General features: G+C 38.5%; 1 long non-coding RNA gene across 2 annotated transcripts; it reads left to right on the forward strand.

Moving 5' to 3' along the window:
* Positions 1-351: 351 nt before the first annotated feature.
* LOC132638422 (uncharacterized) lies at positions 352-3,996 on the forward strand. 2 transcript variants are annotated; one of them, XR_009581725.1, is made up of 3 exons: positions 352-1,026; positions 2,888-2,965; positions 3,746-3,996. It is a non-coding gene; the product is annotated as an uncharacterized LOC132638422 (long non-coding RNA). The 2 variants fall into 2 exon arrangements; XR_009581724.1 differs by lacking the exon at positions 2,888-2,965.
* The last annotated feature ends 6,530 nt before the right edge of the window (positions 3,997-10,526 follow it).

Below are 10,526 nucleotides of genomic sequence, written 5' to 3' on the forward strand. Positions count from 1 at the left end.
CCATAATTGAAATAGAAAATTTCATAGCATAATTCAATTAAGGTCATTTTTGTAAAATTAGCTTTTAACTAGTTACTACGTGGTCATAATTAAAATGTTCAATTAATGGACATTGTTTAAATTTGGCTACCTGTTAAATTTTGCATATTTGCCCCGACCATATACCCATATATACATGTATACTCATGTATATATTATATATATATATATATATATATATATATGACAATTAGGCCCATGTTACTTTATTTTTGTTGGCCGAGCTCAGTCCATTTGGACTCGACCCGGCCCAACAACACAAAATATATTAGCCAAACGACCCTTTTCAGCCATTTCAACAAGGCACAAGGGTTTGTGGCAAACCCTAGCACCGCCTGAGATAGAATTCCTCTCTCCTAGTCACAAAGTTGCCGGAAATGGCAAGGTGTCAGGCAACCCCACCTTGCCTCAGTTTGTGCTCGCATTTTTTGCGTAAGAGCATTAATTTCTCTTACCCTCTCTCTTCACACCATCGTTGAACGATCCCCAAACACGGTATATAACTCCCTTCCTTTTCCACTTTTTCTGCATTCTTCAAACGGCTACCCTGAATTACTTTAATTGATTTTTTTTCTTGTGATTTGAATAATGGGTTTCTATTGGTTCCTGAAGAATCAAGTGGATTGACCCGATATTGGGTCAATCCTGACCTTTGATAGGTTGCATGAGTAAATCATGGCCTTTAATTTGTGAACCAAAGGCCTATTCTGAGATGTAGTAAAATGTCCCACACCGATTTGGACCTAGCGTTTGGGGTTTTGGGACTTCTGTATAAGGGACCACAAATAATTCACTTAAACACAGAGATATTCGCCTAAAAACTCAATTTTTTCTTAAGTTTTGGCAAGATTGCTTTGAAACTTTGAATTTCGGGTTAAGTTAAAATTTTAAATATTTTGTTCTTTGTTTGTGTGGCTGAGTTGTGAGGCTAAGGAGCAAAAAGGGTCTCCAAAGGTTCAAACTCGACATAGGCTGCACTCAAAAAAGGTAATCCCCTTTCCTTTAGTTAATTTTTATTTATTTTGTGCCTTAGATTGTTTTTTGTGTGATTCATTTTCTGTTTTGTGTAGTTTTTTAGGCTCAGTTAATCTTAGTTTAAAGTTTTGCTTTGGTATGATTTTGTGGCTGTCCAGTGTCAATCATGTTTGTCTAGTTAGAATTTTACATTGCTTTATCACCATTAGTCTAGATTAATAGTTAGCTAATCCTGCTTATGTGCTTAACTAAGACCAAGTGTTTGTGGTTTCTGATCATCATGCCTATATGCTTAGTTTGGATGGAGAACTTGTAAATTTTGTTGATCATATCTAAGTGCTTACTTGTCTCAGATTAGTCTGGCTTATAGTTTTTATTGATCATATCAATAGTGTTTACCTGCTTTGAGATCAGTTGACCTATAGTCTGATAAATCATGTTGCTTGATTGTTTTTAGGGCCAATTAGTTCATGATCTTTTAATCATGCTCACACACTTAATAGACTGCCTAGGACTTTTTAATCTATAATTTGTTTCACTCAAGTTTGATAAATCATGGGTTATAGTTGATTAAGTAGGGCCTGTGTGTCAGTAATAGCTAAACCATGTTCACTACTTTGAGTTTGTAACTTTGCTTAAAGGTGCCATACATGTTGATTTAATTAACCACAGACTAGTAGTTTATTGAATGTGTTTCTTGTGTGCTTGTAACTAGTTCCTTGCTCTAAGTATTTGTAAATATTTTGATTACACTCTATGTAATGACCCTTTCGGTCATTAGGGAAAATGTAGGATCAACCTACCAAATAGAACCTTCCCAATGGTAGAACGAGCTTATAGAAACTCAGTTGTATAAGTCTAAGAACTGAAAATTTGACTTGTTTGTGATTGTTGTTTAATTTTGTTGAGTCCATTGCGGGGAGGGAGGGAAGGGTGGTTACGTTAGGAATTTCGAGGCCACGGGTGGATTCGTATGATGTTTTTACGTATACGGGCATGTTTTGTTTGTGTTTGTGAGACCTCAGATGAAATGTTGGGTGATAGAGTGAAAAACTGGGAGCTTAGTGCCCAAATGGTACTGCTGCAGCGGGGTGGGTACCGCTATAGCGGTGAGTCCATCGCCGCCAGTGGTCAATCCTAGTTTGTGTGTCCACTATGGCGGGCAATGGCCCGCTATAGTGATGTCGCTATAGTGGGATATTTCTTGCCATAACGGAGGGTGGATTCTTTTTGGTCCGCTATAGCGGCCACTTGGCCGCTATAGCGAGACCGCTGCAGCGGTGGTTTGACCGCCACAGTGGTCAACGGGGACAGAATTGCGGGTTTTAACACTTAGTTCCAAATTCGTTACTCATAAAACTCCAACACAGTTCCCCACAAGCACCTAGGGCGAAATTCCAAGCTAGGGCAAGAATATTCTTGAGAGGTAAGTCTCATCCATCCCTTTCAATCATTACGTATCATCTTTATGATTATTATCCCTTTATGGGTCTTCAATGGTGAATTAGTAATAGTAACCCTAGAACCTAATAGACCTTCTATACTTGATGGGTTATGATTCTTATCACTTATTTATCATCTAATGGCTTAGGTTAACTCCTCTTGATCATAAATTGAACCTTTAGAGCGATGAACTAAGTGAATTAAGACTTAGGGTTTCATAAAAACGGTAGCTTGACCATGGAAACTACTTATAAATGATGTATTGATCAAATATTGTTATAAATTGATGATTAGTGATCACTAAGGCCCTTGTTAGGTTGTTTTACACCTAGAAAGTATTCACCCATTGGAATGGGGCTAAAAGGAAAGGTGTCTTGAATTGATTTTTGTGACTAGAGTAATTGTGACTCATTGAGTATTCTATTTCTAGACTTTGAGCGTTCCGAGGCTTTATGGAAGGAAAAAGCTGTAGCGGAGTGATTCACGTTGTTCCAGCTCTATGTTTGAGGTAGGTTACTGTGTACTTGAGTTAGACTTTGATTAGTTCATTATATGTGTTGTGAATTCAATAGGAGAAAGCATGTCTAGTCTTCGTGCATGATGTGTGTGTGGTTGAACCCCTATATGTAATTGATTGAGTGATTGTGTGGGCTTCGTGCCACAATTCATTGTGTTGAACCTACAGTTAACGATGTTGTGATGAGAAGTTAATATGATCTTTTTGGTGAAATTGTGATACAAAGTGATTATTTAAGCATTGATAATAAAAAGGCAGGAAATACTATTAAGTATAGTTTATGAAAAGGCGCACTTGACAAAAATGAGGTTGTGACCTAGATTATGGGCTCGTGGTCCGTGGTTCATTTCGAAAATAAGTGATACATTGATGTGGACCGCGTCCGAGGTTCTTTTCGGAGCGGAGGGTTTATGGCTCGGTTCGATGAGTATCCGGAACGAGTGGTACATGGACATCATGAGTTCCCTGCAGGTCATGACTACTGAGCAATGCCATCAGTTAGTATGTATCTACAGTGAGTATGAGGTTATTGTTGATGGACTTGTTCCGTTTGTAGTTTCCGCTGAAGTGATTTGTGATATCGTTGGGTGATTTGATTCGTGTTTATTCTTGTTTGAATTATTGTGGATTATTGATTTCGTGTTGTTGGCTGACTTGTCAATTTTATTGAATTGATGAAATATCCATGATACTAATCTTAGTCGGCCTATGATATCTACTGATACATAGTGTTTGTACTGATACTACCTTGTTGCATTCTTTTGAGTGCAGATTATGATACAGAGATTGCTACCCGCCCTCACATCTAGCGTTGAGGACGTTGCTGACAGATTTAGGGTGAGCTTCTATCCATGCCAGGCCGCCTGAAGATCTTTCTCTTATATGTCTATTTCCTATTCTGGACATTATGGTTAATTGTTAGACAGATTTCATTCCATAAACATGTTTTAGATTAGAGTCATTGTACGGTGACTTTCGGATTTTGGGGATTTGTAATAGTTAGAACTTCCGCATTTACTTCACTATTTTTATGGCATGACTTATTTTGATTACCTTGTGCTTGATTGAGTAATAACTGATTAAATTGGCTAATATAAAAATGGACTTGAATGAATAAATGACTTAGGTATTGGTTCGCCCACTAGGAGTTAGCGTGGGTGCCAGTCATGGCGGGTTGGGTCGGTGACACTAGATGAACCAACAAGTGTATTGTTACTTCTTTTGGAATCTGGTCTGAAAACAAACGGATAGCCTGCCCTGCCTTATTAAGTATTGGTGTGAACCTCTTGTTAGCATTCACTTGCGGTCTGCCAAAGTATCCATGTCCCTCTATGTTTGAAATTTTTTGTGTGAAATGATTCCTTGGGAATCTGTTGTTGTCTGCCTTGAATACCTGCACTTAGTTTGAATATAACCAAGAATATTCACATTTGAATAAATGGAGTAGGATCTATAAGATATATTAACAAGAGGTGTCACTTAAGGGCATGTTTGACTCATAGGTGTGACTTACCTAGGTGTTGAGAGAGAGCGGACTAGGCTTCAAACTCAAAGCCTAGTCCGCTCTTCTCAATATGCAGGGGTTCCCCTATGCTAGAATATACCTTATGGGACCCTACTAAGAGATAAAAAAATCTATAGAGCTCTTGAGGGAATTATTACAAACTGTGTTGAAAATTCTAAAAAAAAATGGCACAAGGTGTTTGCTTTTTCTTTTTCCCTAAAAAGGCTCTCTGCTGTGTTAAATAGTTGATTTAATCTAACTATTCTAGTTACATAAGCTATTGGCCTAGCTTGAGTTTATTAAACTATGCCTTATTTAGACCTCATTCCTATAAACTCTACTTTGGTCTGGTTCAAAGAGAATGAGAAAGTATAATGTCTAACTGATATAATAAGAAACCTGCTTAGCCAAATTATTTTTGTAGTTTGATCTTATTTTACATTATGAATCTGTGTGGTTTTTGCTATTGATTATTTTAGGTCTGTTGAGTTATGTTTAGTTCATGTTTGTCATCTTTGGGATTTGGTTTACAAGTCTGAGATTGGTTTGTGTACACTCATGTAATTAGATAAATTGTTGAGTCCTAATGGCTCAATATACAATACTAATTTGTATTTAATTTGGATATATGTCACTATTTGAATTATCCTAACATGTTTTTACTGGATAGATTTCATTAATGCCTTCCTCTATACTGTGATTGATACTATGCTGCCATGATAAGTGTATGCGGAGTATACATGACTTGTATACACCATAGTGTATACACGGAAGTATACCTTGTATACTCTTTGAATAAAAATTAAGAGATTGAGTATTCATGTTAAATTTGGGTCGAATTTGTCCTTTCTTTGAAATCTGTTTTTATGGGCCTGTCCTGATGTTATATCAATCAGCTTGTTTCCTTTTTGTTTCTTATTTTTTTTTAGTCTTAGATTTATTTGGGCCTGTTTATGTCTGCCCCTTTTGGGCTTTGAGAAAATTGTATTTGTTATCTTTGGTTAAATTTATCAATAGCACATATGGGCCATGTATGAATGGCTAAGTATTTGTGCTCATTCTAGTATTTGCATAGCCTTTAAATCTCTTCTTAGCCTCATGAGATAGTATAGTTACCCTCTAACCATCGATTTCATTTTTTGTTGTTGCGTTCACATTTGAAAATGTTGCGGGCCACTTGGGCCATTCCTTCTATCAAACCATGTTGGGCCTCATTGATCGAGTCCGAGGGATGATAAGGGAAGAAAATATGAGAAAGGTCCATCCATGAGTAAAAATGGAGGTTGGTGGGTTTGGTAGACCCACCAGCTTAATTTTCTTTCATTTCAAATTCAGTTTATTTATTATATGTGTATATATTGTATATGTATTGAATGTAAATAATGTAACCCTTGTGCATGTTAGAACTTAGAAAAACACATAGTATTTTTAGGAAGTCGTCAAACTATCTTCAAACTCGGATAATGATCAACCCTTTTTTTTTACGAAAAAATCAAAACTTGGTTTGGTTTTTAGTTTAAAATTGGTATAATACTACAGCTAAGTATATGAAAAATGGAGTTTTTGGTTAAATCTAAAACTGGATCGATGCAAAAAAGACTTTCCAATGTTGAGTAAACGAGTTTTGGGCTTTAAACTCGAGATAAAAATGACAAAGCTGTTTGGCGGGAGATGAAGCTCAAAATGAATTTGACTTCAAAATTGGCATTTTTGTATACCAACAGAACAATTTATGCGACTTGGACAGTTTTATGAGATGGAAAACGGATTTTGGACTTGGATAAATTCTGGAAATTGGACTAAGGATTTCTTTGGGCCTGGAAGCCCACATTAAACTTGGACTAAAATAAAACTGTTTTGGACCGAAATTTTTGGACTGGGTTATGATGATGAAATGAACTTAGACCTGAAAAAATTATTGGCGTATGGGCTTTAATGATTAAAATGGACCTAATTCAAATGAACTTGTATTTTTTATATATATAAAATGGATATATACTCCATATTTTTGTATATATACGTATAATAAAACCTACAGGTACTAAACTCATTTTGTTAGAACTAGAATAATAGTAACTCTTCGCGGGAGAAATCTCGATGGTGTCCTAGTCCTGCAACAAAGTGAGTTGAACACTTACGCGGATTTTCTAAACCGAAATCCCTTTTTATAAGGTGATATTTTGCAAATTTTACCCGAAGATAATGATAGGAATGAAATTTTTGCAGAAAACTAAACAATTTTAAACAAAAACATCTACATTAATCACACATTGAAGGTCGTAGGTCAATCGTATACTATGGATCTTTAATACGAGGGTGCGTAAAACTTTCCCTAGAGGATCACCAGAACCCTTACCTAGAACTTTTGTCCAATGATACTTTTTTCTCTCGCTTGAAAAAAACTTTAATCCCGATTTTACTAATTTTCCTTAAATAAATTAGGCGGCGATTCTAAAAATACTAGAATCCAATTAGAGCACCTACAACCTCGTAGTAACTTTTATGCCTTAAACCGCGTAAAAGCGAACCGTAACACATAGCGACTCCGCGGGGGACTTCTAGGTTCTAACCATAAGGGTTTCAATATAACGTGATTTTAACTGTACTTATTTGTTTATGTGTTTAATTTCCACAATTATAACTTTTATTCATTTCATATCATAAACTCCGCCACTCCTGGCAAAAAGCATGGTTTCAAAGGGGACACGCGGGATCGCGGTCTTGCCTTCACTAAAAAACCCGAAACACCCCTTCTTTGGAACACTTTGAACGTTATGTTTGTGTGTAGTCACCCAACGGCCGACAATGGTTCACCCCGAGTAGTCCGCTCGGGTCCAAGGTCAATTCGAAAAACCCACTCTTGTATATGCCTAGGTTAGAGCTAAATCAAATCCAAGTATGAAGTAGACTGGGAGGTTTAGATATTTTAGACATATCCAAACCCGATAAGAAGACTACCCCATGTCAAGTACGGTCTATGACCTGAAAAACACCGCATCTCATATTATGTGCTATTTGAAAAAATATAATGTGCCTGTGAATGAAACCATTACCTAGTGGGGGAGGGGGAATTAACCTTGACTTCTGTTTTGTAGATGTCGACCAAATTGAGTTTTGACATGATCTTGACTACATCGGAGTTGCTACATATTTGGTGGGGCCAAATGTCTCCGGAGGAGAAAAAGGAGATTTCATGTCACTTAGGAAATTTGACATCCATTATGACTATGACAGGTTGCAAAGAATTGATGGAAGTGATTATCAGGTTTTGGGACAGAGATAAGATGGTTTTCCAATTCGGGGATGGCGTCGAGATGACGCCGACTTTATAGGAGTTTAGGGATATGTTGACTAGCGTAGGATCGGGATTGAAAAGAAGAAAGAAATCGGACCAAAATGTCTTAATCCCAGAAAAACCCACCTACTCCCAATTGGGCCCATGGCCCCACCATACCCTTTAGAGAGTTATACAAAAGTTTTGGAAGCCCAAATGAATTTGTGAAGCATCCTAGGAAATTCAAGACTTATGTCGAATGGACGGCCACCAGACCTTTAGCTTTCGCCATTTGATTTCTAGGAACCATGGGTTCTTAGCCATAGGCACCCGAGTCATTTCGGTTACCCATGCCATCTTCTACGGCATAACCCAACAAGAAAAAACCAAATACTTTAATATAACCCCAATCATACTAGCCGATTTGTGCCGAGCCTTGAGTCTCTGCCGAAACTATTACAAATACTTCTTAGGTTGTAACTTACTCCTATAATAGTGTTTCCTCAAGCACATGATCAAAGTTAGGGATGAACAACACTTAAGTAAGCCAATCGAAAAGGATGGTCTTTGGGATTTTTGTCCAAACTTCGGACAACAAAACAGACAAAGTTGGACATTCACCTTTTGCGGATTGAAAGAGGAAATCATTCAATGGATGTTCCACGACTTCGTGTCCAGTAAAGTTATGGTTAAAGGTAGAAAGTGTCCATTCTTACTGCTTATGAGGATTCGAGGGATTCGCCCTTATGCGCCTGCTAGGTTCTTGAGACAATTTGGGAGGATTCAAGTCGTGCCCCAGATTGGAGGCATGGGGGATATTATCATTGACTATGACATTGATAGACCACCGAAGGCTTTGTATTGCATACGAGAATGAAAGGGTGGCATGATTTGGGGTCTCGATATCCTAGCTGAAGATAGTTTTCGTCCGAGTTATGTTATGGAATATAAAGATTGGTGGAGGGCCGACTTACAAGGCACACTTCCTCCTAGACCTATTCTCTACAGCTGTGTGCAAGACAAGGATTTGCAACCGAGATTCGAGCCCATTTGGTTCAGAGAAGAGCTGACGACGGAGATGCCAAGTACTTAGAGAAAATTAAGCATGACAAAGTAGTCAAAAAAAGTCTGAGACATGAATTAGAGCTGACTAATGATTTTTCGATTGAGTTCGATAATCGGATGGAGAAGACTTTAGATGATGTCGCTCTACTGACTTTCACACAGAAGGGATTTTTTATGGAGGCCACTTTGACATTGGCCCATCTTCATATCCAGACTGCCCTCAGAAAAGCAAAGAATGCCAAGACTGACCGAAATCGGGCTCCATCATCCACCACCGGAGGACACTTTCCTGATTTATGTTGTGCACTGTCTTTACTTTATCTTTTGTACCCCTTCGGGGAAGAGTATTATTACTAGTGATTATGAGGAAATGGTTTGATTCAAATGGCTCGTTACGTGCGAGGAAATAATGATCAAGTTTAGAAACAAGGGGATAGTCAGTACTTGCTTCGACAGGTTGCCACCATGTGCTCCTGTCTTCGCGCACATAGAAGAGTGAGATGCATTCAAGTTTGAGGTGGAGAATTTGGTCCAGAAGGCGACAATTGGTTGGTGTTCCCGTCTCATTATTAGGATTTGGGGCCTTTAGGGCCAGAAAGGGTTAAACAGACAAATAACTTGTGTTGAACTCAAAAGAAAGGCCACCTTTTGGGTAGTTTTAGGGGATCCCATTTTTGTACTTAATACGGATTCCCCCCCCCCCCTCCCCCCCCCCCCCCCTTCCCCATTTTGTGTAAACGGAACAGCACCGACTTGATGTCCTAAGGAGGGATACACAGGAAACCCCTATCGGTTCTGGTCATGAGTAGGTTTTAAGGTAGGGAGTCTTATATTATGTAAACCGAACTACGGAAGGACCTGAATTCCCGCGGAGGGATACGTAGGCAGTCTAAATAAGTTCGGTCCCTATATATTATAAATATTATATTCCCTTCACTCAACAAAGCCCAAGTACCCAAGACCCGGTACAAGAGATCAATTGAGCATTTAAATCGAACATATGATTATTTATGTGCTAAGTGTTGTTTTTTTATTGCCATCTATGTGTGATGTCTTGATTATCTTTCCACTGCCTAACAAACTAACTCTGTTTGCCTTTGAGTTATTCTTTTCTTATAGAAAGAGAGGTTGATTCGTGTTCACACGGGCATACTTCACAAGATCCAAAGCTGCAACAACATCCTTATCCCAACAAGACAAAGGTAAAGCAAAAATGACTTGTACTTCCGAGAATGAAACTATCCCTACTAATATTGCTATCAGAGAATCGCCTTTGCGCGAACTGCCTGAGTCGTCACCTACTAAAGATGTCATGAAAATGATGTTTGAGAAAATTGCCCATCTTCAAGTAGAAGTGGCGTGAAACAAAGCTACTAGTGCTGCCCGAGAGGCCCCTGCTGAAGAAAGAAGGCCTCCGTCGTTCTTTCCATCTCTGAATTCGCCATTACCTGGCTATTTCCCCCATCTGATCCGTTATGAACACCATACTATTTACCGCAATCGACCGGCACATTAGTGCCTCGCACCATAACACTAACCAAATTCCAGGAACCGCTCACTCTATCCCCTCTTACCCAACACCACAAAATACCCATCCCGGCATCACTATACAACCAAGCATCATCTCACTGCCAACCAACAAAACCACCCCTATTCCCCAAACTCGCTCTGTTGTTTCCTTCTACACACCTATCACCGTAGGCACCTTT

This window comes from Lycium barbarum, chromosome 4 (genome assembly GCF_019175385.1).
Source record: "Lycium barbarum isolate Lr01 chromosome 4, ASM1917538v2, whole genome shotgun sequence".
Lineage (NCBI taxonomy): Eukaryota > Viridiplantae > Streptophyta > Magnoliopsida > Solanales > Solanaceae > Lycium > Lycium barbarum.